At 42.0% G+C, this 22,260-nt stretch overlaps 1 long non-coding RNA gene across 1 annotated transcript in view; it reads right to left on the bottom strand.

Annotated features, from left to right (window-relative positions):
• The window catches only part of LOC147027820 (uncharacterized), a 33,417-nt gene extending 15,405 nt beyond the window's left edge, over window positions 1-18,012 (bottom strand). The window contains exon 1 of the long non-coding RNA XR_015057304.1: window positions 17,864-18,012. This is a non-coding gene — a long non-coding RNA (uncharacterized LOC147027820). The remainder of the gene's footprint in view (window positions 1-17,863) is intronic.
• Window positions 18,013-22,260: the final 4,248 nt, after the last annotated feature.

Consider the following 22,260-nt stretch of genomic DNA (forward strand, 5'->3'; position numbering starts at 1 on the left):
TCCACCAACCATGAACAGTTTTTCAAAAACCGTATGGGAACTTCTTGAGTGCTCAAATGTGCCATATGGCCGTCTCCATGGAGGTCCACGAGCATAGCCAATATTTTTTTACACTGCTCACTTGTTTATTCTTTCTTGCAAGAACTATACAAGCAAGGATGATGATTAAACTGCTGAAAATGAACTACAGGATGAACAAGTAGAGGACCGAGTCTCCACAATTTGAATCCCTTTTGGAACCCTTCAAAGTATAGATGCTGCACCCTTAGGTGGGGGGGGGGAGCATAATTGAGATTCCCCCAGCTACAAAATCAGATCCCTGGCCACTCTGCCTTATCAATAACCACTCATTGACCTCCACACGATTTGTAGTTAATGCTTTATGAAGTATATTTCAAAAGTAAAGACTCAAATTGAATTTTAATTAAAACAAGTTTTCACTCTGGCTGTAGATGCAATACGGGCAAGAGCAGGCATAGAGTAGTGCTGATAGGTTGCCGACCTTGTAGAATGTAGATTAAAACCTTTGTTTTGATGGAAATGCATGCCAGATCACACAAAGATAGCAATTAAGTAAATTGGCACTTCAAAGCCTCAACTCGTGGGGAGGGGATGAAAGAAGGGAGCCGCAAGAAAGTTGCATGAGCATTGATCTGTGAAATGTGTAAGTTAATTGGAAGAGAGTATCGACACAAAACACGACTTTCGAAATGATGTATGGATGTTAAACGAAGCCGTTTGCACATGCGGTGTGTGTGTGTGTGTGTGTGTGTGTGTGTGTGTGTGTGTGTGTGTGTGTGTGTGTGTGTGTGTGTGTGTGTGTGTGTGTGTGTGTGTGTGTTTTCATTGACCCGTTTCTGCTCGTCCGGACACTTTTAACCTGCCGTTGGGATGGCGAAATGTGTAAGTGAAATCGTCTTTTAAATATTAATTCCAGCGTCTAAATGAAAGAGTGACAATTGAAAAATGGTTGACCACAATTGTTGTGTTCTTGGATGTCAATTGGACTCACAGAATTCCAGGAATATGAGAAATATCCGTGGATGACACTTAGTGGAGTTGAGTTCCTATCATTTCCTGTTAATACAAGCAAGCGGTCACATTGGAGCTACTGTATTTAAAACACACACACAGACACACACACACACACACACACACACACACACACACACACACACACACACACACACACACACACACACACGGACACTTCTCCTTTTATCAATATATGCAAAAATGTAGTACAATTTCCCTTGTGGCCCTGGAACCAAAGAAGCAATCTATGATATAAAAGGAGCTCAGTCTCGGCGTGCCTGCATCTAAAGAAAGGAGGAGGGGAGGGCGAGAATTTGTTTTTGTTTTGATCTTCCTCTTGGTGTGTTGTTGCATATTATTCAGAATTCAGCATCTGAAAAGGCAGTGATGAATATCCCATGAACACGCTGCCCCTCCTCGCTCCCTGAGTGTATGGCTTGGCCGGTATCTATACACCACCTCATATTATTTTGCCCATTAACAACAACCGGTTTTTTTTTTTTTAGCAATTGCACAAAGATTGGTATTCCCATCAATGAAGCGACGGGTCTTACATCCTACTATATTTATAACAGCCCTCACAGCCTCCATAGCTCCCACCCCATATCTCTCCCCCAACCTGATTTATAGTAAATATTATCATTTCATTTGAAACTTACCCTGTACATTCAGAAACACAAGATATGCCTTTCCCATCAGTTTTCCAAAGCACTCAGTCAATATTTTCATGTCACAAAGATGTCCTTTGCCTGAAGGGTTGGTCACCATTACTTGGTAATGACACACAGCATCATCTTTCCAATTGTAGATGTCCATTAAATAAATCACCAAACTTGCCATGTTCACAGAAGACACTCCCACAAGGTTCAAAGTTCACTGGTACAGACACAAACCCCCGATGGGGGTTTGTGTAGCACATGGACGTGAGTTTACAGTATGAGCAGGTGCCCGTTCGGTGAGCTGAGAATGTTATTTCATTGTGCAGAGGCACAGCCCTTTCTCACTGCTACTTTTCCAAGTATTTTCTGCTTCCTTTGGAAGCTTTGTGAGCCATTTTAGGTAACATTCCCTATTTCGGATACACGATAAACTTTTTGGTGCCTTGAAGAATTGCTATTTCTTGGGATTTCTTCACATGCGCACTGAGAATTCTGGGGTGGATTATGTCATTTTGAAAGTCGCGCATCATCATAATATCATGGGCGTAAGCCTGGAACTTCTAACACACTTTTCTCCGAACATATTCTGTTCATAGTTCCGAAGTCTTCACATTATGTGTTCCATGTATTTATGCAGGTGCTAGCGGATTCAAAAAATCGAATATCATAATCATAATATTAATATAATCATAATGTAATATATATTATAAAATAATAATGGGCGTAAGCCTGGAACTTCTAACACACTTTTCTCCGAACATATTCTGTTCTTACTTTGGAAATCTTCACATTATGTGTCCCATGTATTTACGCAGGTGATAGTGGATTCAAAAAATCGAAAAAAGATAGCATTTTCAAAGAGGGAATCGATGACGTCACAAACAGCAGCGTTCGGTGGCAAACCGACGGCCGGGTCCCAGACGACGTGCTTTACTTAACTCAGTCCATGAGTTCAGGATGTTTGCTCAACTCAGCATTTACGACTTTTATCCTGCCATGTTGTTAATCTGTTGATGGAGGTAATATAGAAATGATGAATATGTCAAATCGTTTGTGTTACTCATCCAGCACGATGTGTCAAGGCCAACAATCTAAAGCGACCGGTTTCAAAGTCTACCATGGGCACCCAGACACGCCACCAATATGAACTGAGCTGTTGAATGCGGCGCAAAACATCCAAAGAAACTACCGAAACCAAGTATTGTGATCCGTCCTGTCCCCCATACCTGTCATAGACGGGTATCTGCTAGTTGTGATAATATCTAGCAAACACCAGAATCGACATTACTGAACAAAGCACTTTAAAAGTGTCGGAAGAAAACAATGCAACTAAAGTGGCAATTGTACATTCAGTGTAAATGAACAGCCCTGATTGAAAACAAACTTTATTTTAACAATCTGTGACAGAAAAATAATCAAATTGACTGCATAGTATCTGATAGCATGTCCTTTGGCATTATACAGAACTTGAACCCATGAAGGTAGGCATCGAATCAATGATATTCTGTATTACAACCTAAACCAGATTCTGCCAAACGTGGAGTAGATTTTGTTGCAGCTCTTAAGTATTACTCGGCAAAGATCGGATATTCTGCAGCTCCCGAACGATGTTCCCAGATGCAATTGATGAGGTTCATGGCAGGGCTCTGTGGTGATCATGAAATAATCTGCAGCCAATTACATCTCTTCCAGGTAGAGGTGGTTTTGTATGTATGGCATGTGGCACAATCTTCCTGCAGTTAATGTGTTCCATTATGCAAAGTTGCTTGCTAGTGTGTAAAAAAAAAACACTTACCACTGTACCACAAGGTATTTTGCAGTATCGAGCACATTTATTGATATAAGATTGTGTCGCATGCTCCATGTCTAAAACCCCCTTACACATATGTTTAAATATATGTTGAACAAAAATCAATATTTACACAAATGTAACTCCCTAAAGCCATCAGTTACTTCCCTGGACACACCAGACGACACCCACCCCCCCCCCCAAACCTGCTCCTTTCATTTGTATATTATAGATAGATGGTAAAGACGACCACCAAAATGCTGCTATATTGTCATGTGCCCAAGTGCTACACTTGGGATGCATCAAGAAAAGTTTTCAAGCAACGAGTTCAGAGAGCCGCTGTACCCAGATGTGATGGCATAAGAGAACAGAATCCCTTGGTCGTGTCTATGCTGTGCATCCAAATAATTTTTAATGCTTCTTCCTGTGACTCCTCCGACACACTGTCTACTACACACCTCCTTTGTTTGATGCCGTCAGGACTGTTAATGGCCAGATCTGTGCAATAGTTTGTGATACCTGCCAAATATGAGGTTTGCTTGAGGATAATCAACATTGGGATGCCACGATGCTCCAAGCTGTTACAACTCAGCCACCTGCAAGAATGAGAAATTTGTTTGCCATATTGCTGACCACATGCAGGCCTTCCAATCCAAGACACTTATTGGAGTCCCACAAAGAAAGCCTGACCGAAGACATTGTTATGCAAGTTTGCAGACAAAATCCTGGGAGGTATTTGGTTTACACCCTGTCATGTTCAACGAGGCACTGATCCTCCTCGAAGACAAAGTTCTGAAGATGGTTGGCAAGGATGTTGAGGAGCTAGGTCTTCCGACTCCCGAAATAAATCTTGGTGATCGACTGAGCAAGGAAATGCTGAGACAACCACGTTACGACATGGACCAGTTGGCTGGGTATGTATCATCAAAGGAGCCACTGTTGGTTGCCAATCAGAGAGCTGTCTGCAATGCCATCTTCGACCTGGTGAATAGGAAAACCACAGGAATATTTTTTCCTGGACGCACCAAGTGGAAAAGGAAAGACATTTCTTATCAATTTGCTCTAACCAAATGCCGACAACAATCAAAAGTTGCAATTGTTGTGGCCTCTTCCAGAATTGCTGCCACATTGCTTCACATTGGGATGCCACGATTACAAAATTACAAAATATTACAAAATACGTCCAACAGTCATACAGTTCACTCAACCTTAAAGCTGCTTCTTAACCCTGCACATTCTGAGAGTCCGCTTTGCAACATCATCAAAGAAACAGGACAAGTAAAGGTTCTGTAAGAGTATGAGGTCATTGTGTGGGATGAGTGCACAATGTCCCCCAAACACGCATTGAAGGTACTCGATCGATCCTTTCAAGACCAAAGCAGCAAACACAGTGGGTGGAGTTGTTGTAAACTTGGCTGGAGATTTTCATGAAACGCTGCCAGTTATTCCAAAGGGAACAATGGCTGATGAACTTAAAGCATGCCTGAAAGCTTAATATCTCCTGAGACGTGCACAAACTGGAACTTATGATCAACATGCGAGTTCACTTGCAGGGTGATGTGTCTGCTGGTGACTGCTAATCAATTGCTCACTCTTGGCGATGGAAAAGTGCCAATTGACGCAACCAGTAGACTCCATCAGTATTTCGTACAGCTTTTGCAATGCAGTAGAGTCAATTGAAGTCCTGAAAACCAGTGTGTTCCCAAACATCCATCAGCATTTCATAGATCACAAATGGCTTCGTGAACGAGCCATTCTTGCTCCAAAAAATAACAATGTGAATGTCAAGTTGCAGATTCAACAACAGCTGCCTGGAGATGTTCAATCCTACAAATCAGTCGACACAGTTGTGGATGTCAACAAGTTTCTCAACTCTCTCAAGCCTCCAGAGATGCCACCACATAACTTGGTGCTCAAAGTTGGTTCTCCCATCTTGCTCCTGAGAAACCTGAATGTACCCAGACTGTGCAATGGCACAAGATTGTGCACAGAAAAAAAATCTGATGCCTCATGTCATTGAGGAAACAATCTCGGCAGGTTGTGCAAAGGATGAGGATGTATTCATACCATGAATACCCATCATTCCGACTGACATGCCCTTCAAATTCAAGCAGCTGCCGTTTCCAGTGCATCTTGCCTTTGCGATGTCCATCAATAAAGCTCAAGGACGGTCACTTAAGGTTGCAGGTATTCATCTGGAGACTCCTTGCTTTTCTCAGGGACAACTTTGTGCAGCGTATTCAAGAGTTGGAACTAGAAATAATTTGTATGTCCTCACCTCAAATGGGAAAAGCAAAAACATTGTGTATCAATTAGCTTTGCAATAAAAACTTTTTTCTGTGGGTTTCTTTAATCTATGATACATGGTTTGCAGTGAAATAAAATTTTTATTATAAAGTTTTGAATTAAAAATATATATTATCAAAATTAATGTGAATAAGTGAAAAGAAGGGAAAGTGGTCCAAGCGCATTTTGCCAGACCCAAAATTGGCAATTCATACGAAACCATAATAAGGCCAATATTTCCCAATTTGTCATGCAGGAAATATTTAAATATTGTACCTATAAGTCAATGTGGAGTAGAAGTCGAATTAGCTAATTTTCCCATTTTTATTTCCCTTGCTCATGGAAAAGTAAATTTGAAGTGTAAGATGAAGCTAGATCAACTATGGTAGTTAGCAAAACTGTCAGTCAGACAAAACAATGGAGGTGTTAATTCCTCCCTAACACTCACAACGCATCACTGCCTATGGTACTTCCAGGGTTAGGAATATTAATGAGCAGTTTTGTGCATATTATTTTAATTACTTTGTGGGACCACCTTTCAGATAAACTTAAAGGGGTACCCAGCAAAAAATTAACTTTCACCCTTAAAAAGCATGCCAATAAATTATTGACACATCAACTGCTTTTTTCCGGTATCTTTTTCTCACCTGTGTTGAAAGTAGAGTGAAAGGTGGTGTATAATCAGAAATACTGTTTGATCGGGCGATATATTATTGTTATCTGTATTATAAAAGGAGCTGTGTTTCTGTCTGTTTGTTTGTCGTGTTATAACTTGAGAACGGATTAACGGATTTCAATAAATCCAACGGCTGTGGATTCAGCGATCACCCGGGAAGGTTTGTGATTACATGTTTTTTTTTATTTTTTAAATTATTTTATGGGGACATGGGCACACGTGGCGAAACTGCAAATGCCAACTTGTGACGTTGGTTATCCCCCACTCCGAGGAATCCTTTATCTTCATGCCATATTGATTAGCCATAACAGCGAAGATTAGGATTTCCGTCAGCGAAGCGACGGGTCTTGTATTCCAGTAGGAATAAAATGGGAATGTTGAAAAAGAAAGTATTGAATATAGCAAGCGTTTTCTGAATCTAATCGATATGAGAAATGGGATTGAATGAGACTCACTATTATTATAAATAAAGAAGAAGATCAAGGAGGAAGATTTTTATCTTGCCAAAACGAAGTTTTTGCAAGATATGTTAGTCAGCTTGTATGTTTTTTTTTTGTTTTGTTTTTTTGTTTTTTTGTTTGTTTGTCTGTAATCACGTATAAAAAATTCTGCAGAGCACAGTTATCATTGGAAATTTTTGTAACTTCGCATATCAGAGGCCTATAGAGGTCCCTTTCAGTGCACAAAATTTTGAAGGTCAAGGTCAAAGGTCAAGGTCACTGTCGCAAATCAGGGGAGTCGACGAAACCGTTATTTTTTGAGTAATTTTAATCGAATCGTCTCCAAACTTTATGGGAATATAGTTCATGGTCTGGCGCTCAGCTGGTTAATTTTTGGTGGCGATTGGCCTTGACCTTCATGGTTAGCACCTGAGGTCAAACATATTTGACCCCAAGGTCAAATTTTCAAGTTTTAGGAACCATATCGTGTAGTACCTCAAATTGAACACCTCGATGAGTGCTTTCTAGATATGTCAAGCTTGAAACATTATGACGTCATTTGGTGACGTTATGAGGCAAACACATATTTTTCATGGTTACTCTGTAGAACGATTCTCATCGGAATCTCTCGTAGGCAGATATTCCTCAAGGAGTCGCTCCTGGTGGATAGCAGCTCTGTTCACCTCAGTGTGACCTTAAAGAAGTCACACGTGGTCACCTTTTGGCAAGATATGGGTCACCCTGCGGGTGACATTGGTTTATTTTTTGTTTTCATGTAAATTGAAACCGACCCATCGATCATCACCTTACTCAACGATATCATACTGTTTGAAACCGGCCCATCTATCGACACCTTACTCAACGATATCATACTGTTTGAAACCGGCCCATCTATCGACACCTTACTCATCTATATCATACTGTTTGAAACTGGCCCATCTATCGATACCTTACTCAACGATATCATACTGTTTGAAACCGGCCCATCTATCGACACCTTACTCATCTATATCATACTGTTTGAAACCGGCCCATCTATCGATACCTTACTCAACGATATCATACTGTTTGAAACCGGCCCATCTATCGACACCTTACTCATCTATATCATACTGTTTGAAACTGGCCCATCTATCGATACCTTACTCAACGATATCATACTGTTTGAAACCGGCCCATCTATCGACACCTTACTCATCTATATCATACTGTTTGAAACCGGCCCATCTATCGATACCTTACTCAACGATATCATACTGTTTGAAACCGGCCCATCTATCGACACCTTACTCATCTATATCATACTGTTTGAAACCGGCCCATCTATCGATACCTTACTCAACGATATCATACTGTTTGAAACCGGCCCATCTATCGACACCTTACTCATCTATATCATACTGTTTGAAACTGGCCCATCTATCGACACCTTACTCAACGATATCATACTGTTTGAACCGGCCCATCTATCGACACCTTACTCATCTATATCATACTGTTTGAAACCGGCCCATCTATCGATACCTTACTCAACGATAACATACTGTTTGAAACCAGCCCATCTATCGACACCTTACTCATCTATATCATACTGTTTGAAACCGGCCCATCTATCGACACCTTACTCATCTATATCATACTGTTTGAAACCGGCCCATCTATCGACACCTTACTCATCTATATCATACTGTTTGAAACCGGCCCATCTATCGATACCTTACTCAACGATATCATACTGTTTGAAACCAGCCCATCTATCGACACCTTACTCATCTATATCATACTGTTTGAACCGGCCCATCTATTGTCACCTTACTCAATGATATCATACTGTTTGAAACTGGCCCATCTATCGACACCTTACTCATCTATATCATACTGTTTGAAACCGGCCCATCTATCGACACCTTACTCAACGATATTATACTGTTTGAACCGGCCCATCTATCGACACCTTACTCATCTATATCATACCGTTTGAAACCGGCCCATCTATCGATACCTTACTCAACGATATCATACTGTTTGAAACTGGCCCATCTATCGACACCTTACTCATCTATATCATACTGTTTGAAACCGGCCCATCTATCGATACCTTACTCAACGATATCATACTGTTTGAAACCAGCCCATCTATCGACACCTTACTCATCTATATCATACTGTTTGAACCGGCCCATCTATTGTCACCTTACTCAACGATATCATACTGTTTGAAACCGGCCCATCTATCGACACCTTACTCAACGATATTATACTGTTTGAACCGGCCCATCTATCGACACCTTACTCATCTATATCATACCGTTTGAAACCGGCCCATCTATCGATACCTTACTCAACGATATCATACTGTTTGAAACTGGCCCATCTATCGACACCTTACTCATCTATATCATACTGTTTGAAACCGGCCCATCTATCGATACCTTACTCAACGATATCATACTGTTTGAAACCAGCCCATCTATCGACACCTTACTCATCTATATCATACTGTTTGAACCGGCCCATCTATTGTCACCTTACTCAACGATATCATACTGTTTGAAACCGGCCCATCTATCGACACCTTACTCATCTATATCAAACTGTTTGAAACCGGCCCATCTATCGACACCTTACTCAACAATATCATACTGTTTGAAAGCGGCCCCTCTATCGACACCTTACTCATCTATATCATACTGTTTGAAACCGGCCCATCTATCGATACCTTACTCAACGATATCATACTGTTTGAACCGGCCCATCTATCGACACCTTACTCATCTATATCATACTGTTTGAAACCGGCCCATCTATCGATACCTTACTCAACGATATCATACTGTTTGAAACCAGCCCATCTATCGACACCTTACTCATCTATATCATACTGTTTGAACCGGCCCATATATTGTCACCTTACTCAACGATATCATACTGTTTGAAACTGGCCCATCTATCGACACCTTACTCATCTATATCATACTGTTTGAAACCGGCCCATCTATCGATACCTTACTCAACGATATCATACTGTTTGAAACCAGCCCATCTATCGACACCTTACTCATCTATATCATACTGTTTGAAACCGGCCCATCTATCGTCACCTTACTCAATGATACCATACTGTTTGAAACCGGCCCATCTATCGACACCTTACTCAATGATATCATACTGTTTGAAACCGGCCCATCTATCGTCACCGTACTCAACGATGTCATACTGTTTGAAACTGGCCCATCTATCCTCACCTGACTCAATTATATCATATTGTTTGCAGATTGGGCTTGATTAGTGGTACCCCCTTTAGGGCAATTTTGGATGGACGAAGGCAGGGACGGATGCACGCAGGGACAGACGGGCGAAGGCAGAGACACTGAGATCAGGTCAGGGTCAGGTATGGGAGCATGCTCCAGAGCAGCACGTTGCTGCGTCCACTTTTCGCCGGTACTCCAGGGGCGTCCGGCTGGCATCCCACAGGCAGATGCCTGGCCCATCCCCATCTCCTTGAGATGCTGATCAACCTGCTGCAACCACGAGGCACGTGGTCGGCCAATTGGCCTCCTCCACTCAGGAGACTTTCTCCCTGAGACAATCTGGTGAGCAGGATCAGCGTCAGGGAAATGAGCCACATGTCCATACAGCCACAGCTGACGCTCACGGACTATGCAGGTAACAAATCTCATTTGAGTCTCAGCAATCTCTCGTTGGACACAAAGTCTGACCAGCGATAGCCAAGGATTCTCCGAAGAGACCTGGTACCAAAAGAATTAAGTCTCCGTCTCAGATCCTTGGTCAGAGTCCAAGTCTCACATCCTTAGAGCAAGACTGGAAGCACCAAGGACCTGAAGACTCAGACTTTCGTCCTCCCTCACATGTACTGGCAGCACCACACCCCATTATCCAGTGAATCCATGACTCCTCAGGCCCGACCTCGATGTCTATTTACCTATGACTCACAGCAAGCAGAGACTTGAATTTCACTGCCAAGATAAGTGAATCTCTCCACGACCTCAAGATGCTCACCACAAACAGGCACAGACAGGATAGCAGCATCCAAGATGTCATTGAAAGCCTGTATCTTAGTTTTGACCCAGGAAACCCGTAATCCCAGCGGCTCCGACTCCACATTCAGCACCTCAAGGGCCCCCAAAAGGATATCTAAAGTCTCCGCAAAGATGACCGCATCATCTGCGAAATCAAGGTCAGAGATCTTGACATTCCCAAACGATGCAATGCAGCTTGATCTCTCCGACATCCTCCCTAAAATCCAGTCCATACAAGTGCAGAAAAGTGTGGGGGCGAGAACACACCCCGACAAACTCCAGTAACAACTGGAAATAAGTCAGAGATGGTACCACTACATCTCACAGCACTCTCAGTACCAGAGTAGAGTTCAGACCTCAGATCGATCAGTTTTGGTAGCACCCCACAGAAGACCTAGAATCCTCCAGAGGGAATCCTGATTCACTGAATCGAACGCTTTGCAGAGATCAACATAGGCTGCAAGCAGCCCCTGCAGAAACTCTCGTCTGCGTTCGGTGAGGACCCAAAGAGCAAGGATACGGTCAATCGTTGAACTCTTTGGTGTAAAACCTGACTGCTCTGGACACTGGTGCTCAAGCAGATGGCACTGCTTGCCCTTGCCTGGCACTGACTGAGAGTAGGGTCACCCCTCGGTAGTTGTTGCGGTCTTGGTGATCACCCTTCCCTTTCCAGAGAGAGACAACAAGGCCCCTCTTCCAGTCAGTTGGGATTGAGCTCTTTTTGTATTATAGATGAGGAATGTAAATCGTTTTTCAACATGTTTGTTTTCATGTAGAGGTACAGGATTTATTAAACAAGTGACGCAATCATTATCAGCACTGGTTCATAGCACATGACATTTTGTCACAGTGTAGTACTGAATAAAAATGAACATCTGACGCACTGTAATACAAGCACACAATGTTTGGCCACCGAGCTTTGGTTTTCTCAACAAAAGATTCATCTTCTGGATACAATAATTATTTACTTTTTAACTGATTCTTCACCATTGAGAGATGGGGTGAAAAACTATGTATAGCATGTTATCTCTAAAAGTTGTGGATGATTTGTGACAAAACGAGGTGGAAGAGTTGATCAGGTGACAAGAACAAGCCGATTCGTATTTGGTTAAGGTCCGGAATCAGATCCGACCTTTCAGTGGCATACAAAATGTAAGCTATTCAGCCTGTCGGAGGTATGTTCTCTACGGAGTGCCGTTCCGTTTCACCAAGTTGTCACTCTATGAGTGATTTTTCATTTCTTTGTTTGTCTGTCTGTCTATCTGTTTGTCCGCACAGAACTTTAGTACTTTTCTTCGCAATCGCTTGTCGGATTGAGATGAAATTTTCACCATAGGTGCGACTACTCATGTAGAATGGTTTGATGATAAATATGGTGTCATAGGTCATGTGGTGTGACAGCCATGTTGGAAAAACGGGAAAAAATTTAAACTTGGCACATAGCAAGTACTCATGGAGAATAAGTGAATTTTTTATGATGTCATAGGTGCCTTTGTTACGATGTCATAATTGTATAGTAAGAACACAACATCTGATCAGTATGAATATTTTTGAGGGTCATCTCAGGATAAAATGGTCCACAGAAAAAAAAATTGATGACATCATCTGGCACGTGATTCAGCAGCCATATTGTTGAATGCTAAAAAAAAACAAAAAAAACCTTCAAAAATGTTCTTCTCTGAAGTGGCTGAACAGATTGAGGCAAAACTTTACACGTATGACCGTCTATCCATGAGGAACAAAATGTTCACACATATGATGTGAAAGGTCACATGGTTTAGCAACCATATTGGATTTACCCTAAAACCTATTTATAAAATCTTCTTCTCCAGAATGGCTGAACAGATCGAGGAGAAACTTCACACAAATGTTCCCCAAGCCATGGGTGTACCATTTTGTTAAGGAGTAATTGATAGGTCATATGGTTTGGCAGTCATATTGGATTGAAGAAAAATATTAAATAATGGTTTCTCTGGAACCGCTTAATCAATCGACGTGAAACTTCACAATTATGATCGAGCTGTGATAGGGAATACATGTTTTAAATTTATACTTGATTAGACTCGTGGTCTGGCAGCCCTAATTATTTAATTTTTTGATCCAGGTTCTTTTTGATTTTTTTGATATTTATACTTTTTGAATAAGGCTCACTTGGCTGTGCCTGGATTGGTTTGAGGGTAGAGGAGTTGCAGCTGAAACCAGAGTCCGATGCAGGTTCCTCTGATGACTTCATCTTTGCTTTTTGCTGGTTTGGGTTCCTTCTGATGACTCCAATGCAGGACTGTTCCTATTTGGTCTTCCATTTGATATAAATTTAATTATTACAATCCCATTATAAATTCAATTGAATAATAATTTTTAAAAACGTCATCAGTCAGGGTCAGGTGTCCAATTAAAGCAGGATGTCTTGGTACCCGGTTATCACTTCCAGCAGTTATAAAGTGGCAGTTATAATTATGTCTCTTATTAATTACATAACACACCAGGACATAAACACCATACAAAATACACAAACACCACATAAAACAAGTCCTGGCGAGGGTCTGCAATCTCTGATTGCTCTTTTTATTGTTGTTTCTTGATTTGTTGAATATTTGTCTCCAATACGTCGAAAATGTGTCCTAGGAATGCACCCTCCTTTGCCCCATTATAACATCTCAACTCTATGGGAATATCTTGATTTGCTTAATGTCGCACTTTCCATAGGAACGCATCCAGGACATTGAGTGGAAACTTACTGTCATGTGTTTTAAATTAACTATTATACAATTTATTTCAGACAATATCATACTTTGCTCATTTTTTTTTCATTGATGCAATTAAATTTATTAACCCATAGATAAGTCGATTCTGCATACAAATCGAGGCCCAGAATTCCGGGGGGAAAAAAGTAGCCATTTGTACGCCGAAAAAACATGGTAATTCGATTTAGAAATATAGGTTGGCTCTCTTGGTAGCTTGTGTGCCATTTTGTTGCCTAGTCTGAGTTCAAACATTGAAGGGGTCGGTGGGATTAAAAAAAAATTATCGACAAGAGCGAGGCTCATGGAAGAGTTTATGGAAGCTCACAGAAGAACAAGAAGACTGACAAGAGAAAGACTTATGGAAGCTCATGGAATTAAACTTATAACTGCTATTTCTAGTGCAGTGCCAGCTGTGGATGCTGCATCTCGCAGCACATTTATCATTTAACATGGAAGATTGGAAAATGCCTTTGTGTGAGATACTATGACCATGCCAACCCCAAATCCCAAAACGGCTCCATCACTCCCCTCCCCCACACATCCACTTCAAAGTTGCCTCACTCATGAGTTTACATTAACAAGGTCGTTCAACTGCCAGCATTTTAAAGGACTGGCATGATAGCTCAGTGGTCACGTACTTGCCTTTGATCTGTCTAGTCTGGTTTTGATTTTTGGCCAGGCCATAAACTGCCACCCTGGTGTGTCGCATGGATGGTGATGCATCAATGAATGGATAGATGTTAAGCTGGGGAGCTGTCCCCTCGCATTATGGTTAAGACGTGAAAGATCTCACGGTGTCTTTTGATGAAGAGTGTAGGTGAGTTATCACCAGCACCCTGACCAAATTCCAAAATTCCTGCCCTAACCTACAAGGGCCCTTAATCAGCAGCACTGTCAACAACCCTGCCATGCTCACCCCCCCTCCCCTCCACATTCCCTTCCACCTCTTTCCATTTGCAGACGCAATTCAGTCACGTGCTGTGTGCGCTCAGATAAGACCAGAATATGCGACTTTCGAAATGACGTATGAATGCGAAAACAGGCCTTTTGCACAGCGCTGTGTGTGTTTACGGTGATTCAGTTTGGCTCGCCAAGCACTTTTAAACTGCCATTGCTAGTGCAAAATCTGTAATTCAAATAGTCTTTTAAATATAATTTTCAACATTTAGACGAAAGAATGGAAATTACAATATGGTTAACCATCACGAAAGTGGATATTTTAAGACCTGGGAAGGCTCCGCATTGCCTTCTTTAACCCACATATGGCGTTAACAAGCAACGACACACATATGGATGTATGGTTTAACTTTTACCAATAGATGCAAAAATCTGGCAAAACTTCTGTTGTGGCCCCGGAACCAAACAAACAATATATTTGTAACAGCTGTTAAACGGTTAAAGCCTCCGTATAGCCCTCTACCCCCCCCCCTCCCCCAACATGATTAATAGTAAATAAACTTACCCTATACAACACTAATACATGCACAAACCCCAAATACTGAATGTCATTTTGGGCCGCCTTTATAACCTGATGCTTGATTGAAGGTGAGTAAAATTTGGCCAGAGTGTTGGTGATGACTCACCTACTCTTCATGACGGCATACTTAATCTCCATCAACTCGTGTCAACAAACAGGGCATGGAACTTAACGTCCATCTGAGGGACGGCACACGCTTTGATGTATCATCCTGCATGGGTGACAGTTTATAGCTGGTCTGAGATTTGATTCAACGCGAGCGCACACTCTGGGCTATCCTGCCAGCTTATTTTGAAGGTTCTTGTTCCCTAATGAGCAGCCTGGTGGTTGAGACTGTAAAGCATTGATACATTGCTCTAACTGGTGTAGGTTTGATTCCTGTGCCTGCTTAGTGGGAATTTCTCCCACTATGCAACCATTTCTCATAAAATACACCAAAATGTGACACAAAGAATCAGAACATATGGGATTCAAATTGAATCACACATCACAAGTTATATGTTTAGATGGAAACATCAAACGAGCCTTTCCTCATTCAGAAGATCCATTCATAACTCTTTACCACATTATCATACAGTTCTCATTTTCCAGTTGTAATTTCGCTTGTCACCTTCATATTTATTTCTGCATCGGCCTGTCTCAAATTGGGAACAATAAAGCACGAGCATACAAGTTTAAAACTACCATTCAGGTTGCAAAAACTGAACTCAACAGACTTGCAGATTACTCAACTACTCTCAGGGTTCATATTGCTAAATACCTTTAAGAAATGACGGACAGGGAAATGCCCTTCTCGTTTGTCGATTGGGCAGGAATGTGCCTCGCATGCCATGAGCAATTTGTTTCAGGGAGATGGGAAAATGGCCATCGAACGTGCTCAGCTGTTCACTCGGATAATGTCCTAACGAGGGTTCACTAAGCCGTAAGGGCACGAATGCGTGACACCCGTGAATTCTTGAAGCCACCTTATCTCGAGCGGCCTGGACCATGTCGACCCCCCCAGCCTTTTATTGTCTGCGACTGCACAACGCTGGATGGCATCTGGCGCATGTTAAACAGGCCTGCAGTAAAACGTTCCTTTGTTTTTTTTTTATTTTTTACCGGAGCAATTTATTTATGAAAATGTCCATTACTCCTCGATCTTCAGCTTGGGACTCTCTTTCAGAGCATCGTGAACCCCGTGGATAAGTGACCACCAACATGGCCGACTTTAAAGCAAGTGATGTGTTTAGCCTTGTTGTAGCCTTGGCTGTAATAGCACTAAAAATGTTTTACTTCATGATTATTTTTTCCTCTTTTCTGATCTCTGAACGATCAGTTACGATATTTACTGAACAGTGTGTGCAGCTTGTTCACCCCCAATCCGTCCTTCTCCCCATCCCCCTTGATCTCACCGTCACTTTTACTCTGCTGTTGGTGTTTTCTCCTTTCCATTTTGTTTCCTTCCGTTCTTCTCTAGCTGTTCCACAAACCTCCATCATGTATTCAAAAAAAACCAAAAAAACACAGACAACAAAAGCCACAACTGTATAATGACAATCATATCTGCACTAGATTCCAAAGGTTTGCAAGACTGTGATCCATTGTCTGAATCGAATGTTACACTTTCAGCATGATGGAAGCACTGCTCACGGCTCGAAGTGAAAACGACTCAACCTGTGAGCTATCGAGATAACACAAGACTTCAGGTAGGTACGAGGGGCATTCAAACTGCTCTCGGAACGAGATACAACGTTCCAATAAAGGGTTTGTTTTTTTATTTTCATTTTATGAATGCATATAACAAGCAAGAAAATGCTTTCTTATTTAACAAATATACTTATTCATTGAAAAATAAAAAAAAAAGTTCACCTTTTCATGGACTGTTATAATTTTGCTGTAAGAGGCATTTGTTATAATCGATTAAAAAGAGGGACGGATGCAAAAATTACCTGGAATTCATAGAATTAACCAAAGCTGAGGATTGACTGATCAGCAGCTTTGGCTAATTCTGTGCAAAATGTGAAATGAAGATTCTCCTCTGTTTGGGGATATCTCGACAGCTTGTCTATTAACCGCCTGGGTTGTCGTTGTCGGTACCCCAGGTGAGTAAACAAAAGCTGGGCTCAAAGCCAGTACCGACGAATCCAGTTACACGTTGATAAGGATGTGAAACGCACAAACTGACATTCTGATTGCTTTGATAATGGCATCCTATACTCCTGCCAGGACAGATTACTAGCAGCCCTGTACGGAACCTGATTTTGGTAGGGAGAAAGTGGGATGGATGAGAATAAGGAGGGAAGGAAGAGAGGAGGGGTCATGGTGGGTGGGTTGGAGCTGCTCTGCACGAGGCTGAAAGTCATCCATTCTGCAGACATTATTTGTATGCAGACCGGAACACTGCCCCACAATGACCTTGCTGTCTGCTCTATGTCCTGCAGCGTTTGCAGTGAGTGGTTCCTGATGCAATGGGTTGTAAATTCGGGTTTCATCATCAAATCGGGTACAGTACAGCTTCGACTTGATTGCCAAAATCCCAATTCATATATGCCAAGCTCAGCAAAAGAGACAGTATGCACAGCAAAATAAAAAGTATGTCGAATGGCCAAAACATTGTTTCTCCTGTTATTTAAATGTTTCAAGTTTCTCCGCTTTTCGTTGGAGGTACCGCACCACAATGGCCTACTCTTTTCAAAAAGTACTACGGGATACAAAAAGGTACTCGCATTACTCACCCAAGGACGAGCAGACAGTGCAATGGACTTAACATCGCCTGCGAAGCGATTCCGTACTCCATGATGCAACGTCCTGCCTGCGGAGCAGCAGACTAGCTATTCGTCACCGAGTTTCCTGATGAGAATCAAAGTGGGTTGAGACAGCCCAAAGATGAATACACTACCTCTGATCAACATCACGGAATAAAAAACACAAATAAGAATTGTGTCACAAATGATGTAATCGTATCATCTTCAATGTTCCTCTGCAGTATCTCGTGGTATATCGTGATTACATCATATGCGTTCCATTTATGAATGAGGATGGCGATTAAAAAAATTTCTTCAACATCATATCATGCAACAGACACACTCTCAGAAATTCATTTTACTGGTCTACTGCAGCAATTAACTTTGCTTGTCTTTTCACAAAGATCTGCGAATATGTGAGCCTTATGAGCATCTCTCATCTACCTGAATCATTGTGCTATGGAAATTCTGTGAAGTTCACAAGCATGCTGAGTTATTTATTACTTTGCATGCAATGTTTATATCTAATATATAACGAAGAAAGTTTGTTTGTTCATTTATGCATTTATATCCTGCAGGAACCAGTGCACCCAAACTTTGCATGGCCTCCTCTTTCATCCTGAAGAAGGTCGAGGGCTATGTTGGGATAGATTGATAGATAGATATGTAGATAAATATAAGATAATTGGCCTCCAGGCCTCGATCAGGTCTTGCGCTTGTTAGACACTGCCTGTGTTTTTCTCTCGGAAGCAATCGAGTAATTTGTGTTGTGAAGAGCGTATATTGAGGTTGTATATTGTTCGGTGGAAGAGGAGAGGGATCTATAGCTCGGCTGTGGTAAGCGTAGTATGGTATGTGTGTCTCACGTAGGTTCGATTGCCTTGTAACAGGGATATGTCAAAGTAAGTCGTTTGCTACATGTGACACTAACGAGGCAGCATATGTAATTTATAGACAGTGTAGACAGATTAATTATGTATGCATAAATACCTCTTGTTTGTACCTGTGCTAGGTGAGGACTTCCCAGATGCACACGTGTCACGTGTGTGAAACTAGGCCAATTACGATCTAGTATGTACCACATGTAAACGTCAAAAGCAGTCAACATATAAATGAAAAATGAAGACCCTGCTTTTGACGTTGACTGCTGCTGATGTTTACACGTGGTACATGCTTGAAAGGCTCAGTGGTGCATGCTTCTGTCTGCACCGTCGATGATGATTCACCAATAAGCGATGAAACCGGTCTGGCAGCTCAGGATCATGTAGCATTGGGATTCTCATGTGTGTACTATTTGTGAATGTCTTTTTTGCTGTGGAGGAACACTGGGAAGGGTTTGAAACAGCAAAGGGCTTACCTTGGGTAGCCTTTCTTTTTTGCTTTATTCAGTTTCTTCAGTGAGAAGAGCATGGAAGGAGTATTTATTTATATAATCCTACCCACCTGGGTTTAATTGATTAGGTGAGAGCTCATTAATATTAGCCTGGTGTTGGCTAATATTGTATGTTGTATGCCTGGTATTGGCTTAATGGTTAGGGTGGTGGGCTTTGGACCCTAGGGTCCCGAGTTAAAATCCCACTCAGCTGTTGAATTAATACCAGGTGGGGTTAACTCGACCTGTCATCCTTCCGGGGTCAGCAAAATGAGTGCCAGCATGCTGGTATCCTGTGTCGGAGTGGCGACCCGTCCAGGATTGTGCCCAATAGCCAAGGAGATTGCTTAAGCAACACCAACGCTCTGTACAGAGTATGGTCCCAATGTCCTCCTCTTCTAATTAATTGGTTATTCCTTCCATTCCAGGTGAGATATACGAATGCGCCTTTGTTTTTCATATATATATATATATATATATATATATATATATATATATATATATATATATATATATATATATATATATATATAGAGTGGTGTATGTCAGGGGTTTTAAATCTGCATTCTTGACACCAGTGTGACTGACGTCGCCTCGAGATATCTCTGAGAGGACGCCATGTCTTTAAGATGCCACAATCGCCAGTCACCCGACAACTTCCCGTGGGATCCTATGCTTAGAGTCCTGTTCCCATACACAAATGCCCAAGAGCGAGCGGGTACCATACCGGCTGTCATGCAAAAGACCTTACCCTGGTCAGTCAGCTGAGCGAAGCTAACATTGCATAACTGCATCTGAGATGTAACTTAGATAACCAATTAGCACTGGCCAAACACCTCAGCAGTCGTATGTCGGCATCAGAACAGACAGGGTAAGTCAGCACACAGTTTCTTGAGAAAATGGCTTTTAGTGGCAGTAATCAAAATGCAAGTACAGAACTTGCAAGGACAGAAAACAATATGTACAGCAATTAATCACAGCATGTGTACATTCAGAAATGATCCCCGACGTGACATATCCACCTTCGGAACCTTAAACAGTCACATCACTCTCCAGTAGGCTGGCATCATGCAGCCAATGTGGAAGGGAGAGATGGGCGATTGGCAAGGAAGATGAGATGAAGATATAAAGAAATAGATGGAGACAGTACAGAACCCTGCACACCTCACACCATTCCTGTGGTGTGATTCAGGCTCCCATATCCTGACTGAAAGCAGAACCCTCTGCGCTCCACTCACACTTCTCATACAGCTGCGGCTCCGGCGTTTTCCCACAGACCAATGACGTCACTCGCGGCATGTCTTTAACGCGTCTCTTTACGGGACACCTGGTCAGGTAGATGAGGCTGAGGGTCCAGATTCCCAGCTAACGGACTTGGGCACGTGAAGGCGAAGGTGCGCAATGGCAGAAGGCAAATAAATAAGGAAGATAGCGAAAGGACAGAGACAGAAAATGCAGGAAAGAACGAAGAACGAATAATGAAGCAGAGATAGCAAGTGGTGACAAATGAAGAGGGAGAGATGAAAAGTGAAGGAAAGTGACAAAAAGAAGTGCTTCAGGTCAAAAGCCATAACCGTAACAATATACTCGAACTTCGAGACCACGAGACCATATATCGGCACCCAATTGCCTTTACTTATTCAAGGAAATACAACTGGTTGTCAATATCAAACCACAAATATACTAACCCACCTTAGCAACGCCGCCACCATTGTTACTGATTATGATGACGTGCTATGGCAACCGCATCGGTTTGTCAAGCTGAGTGCCCTCAAAGGTTGTTAAAGACCTAACTGGTTCTTAATGTGGTGGTCAACGTTTTATGTCAATTTCAGCCTTGTTTCACGACGCTGTGAGCTATTTACCATCCAAAAGCAAGCACAAGCAGATGGGACAACCCGATTTATGTTGACACCGAAGGGCGGTGTACTCGATGTCGCAAGGCTGTCGTTATTAAGCATCCATATTCCTGTTTATAATCACATCCCATTCCCTCAAAAATCTCGCAAATGAGACAAATTGGAGACCGATGTTTAACTTGTTAAAATTTCTCTGCCGTCAAAATCAATCTTTCCCAATGGTGTTCTTTAGTTTTGAGATTTTGAAGGAGTGTCAATTGAGGCATCTCCCACACGGCAGTCAGGAATGACCTGGACGTTTCGGGAAGACCATTATTTAACTCAGCTTCATGAAGCTCTGGGGCTGGCAGGATAGCCTCGAGGTAAGCACACTCACCTCCAAGCTGTCGAGCTTGGGTTCAAATCTCGGTTCAGCTATAAACTGTGATCCTGGTGTTTCACGGGCAGGACGATTCATCAATACGTGCTATCCCTCGGGTTGGACATTAAACTGGGTGTCCCATCTGTGATCATTCGTTGGCGGACATTAAAGATCCCATGGTGTCCTTTGGGAAGAGCAGACGAGCTATTACTGGCACAAGAAGGAAATTCCAAATTCCTGCCCAATCTACTGCTGGGAAGGCAATGGCAAACCTCCCCGTGTAACCCTTGGAAAATAAACTGCTTCTGCAGCACCGATGCAGAGTGTGATACGTCAGAATCTGGATCGGAGATGAAGCTCTGACATAAACGTGCCACGACAAGCTGATTGCTCCAGTACGGTACGCCACCGCGACTGGTGAAATTTAATGCTGTAGTGCTTGAAAAGGCCTCCAGAGAATTTAAGCAACCTGAGGTGGAATTTATAATCACATATCAAAACTAGAAGGGCACTCGGTCGAGCGGATATACGTCCACCACGTAATGCCTGATCCACGAGAACATATCGGGCCCATTACATTTTTGAAATATCATGCTATACAGTACTATATCGTTTTTGGCCCAATCTCTCAATGGTGAAGAATCACTTTAAGAATTAAATAATTCTTTATTATTCAAGTTGAAGTCCTGCAAATTATTATGGCAGGCGACTTGTGTTTTACAGTGTTCAAGAATATAATTCAATTTAATTAAAATAAAGATTGGAAAAGTCGTATAAATTAATTAATTCCGGGCCT

Source organism: Eptatretus burgeri, chromosome 4 (genome assembly GCF_056783735.1).
Source record: "Eptatretus burgeri isolate ZD-2024b chromosome 4, Ebu_testis_v1, whole genome shotgun sequence".
Taxonomy (NCBI): Eukaryota; Metazoa; Chordata; class Myxini; order Myxiniformes; family Myxinidae; genus Eptatretus; species Eptatretus burgeri.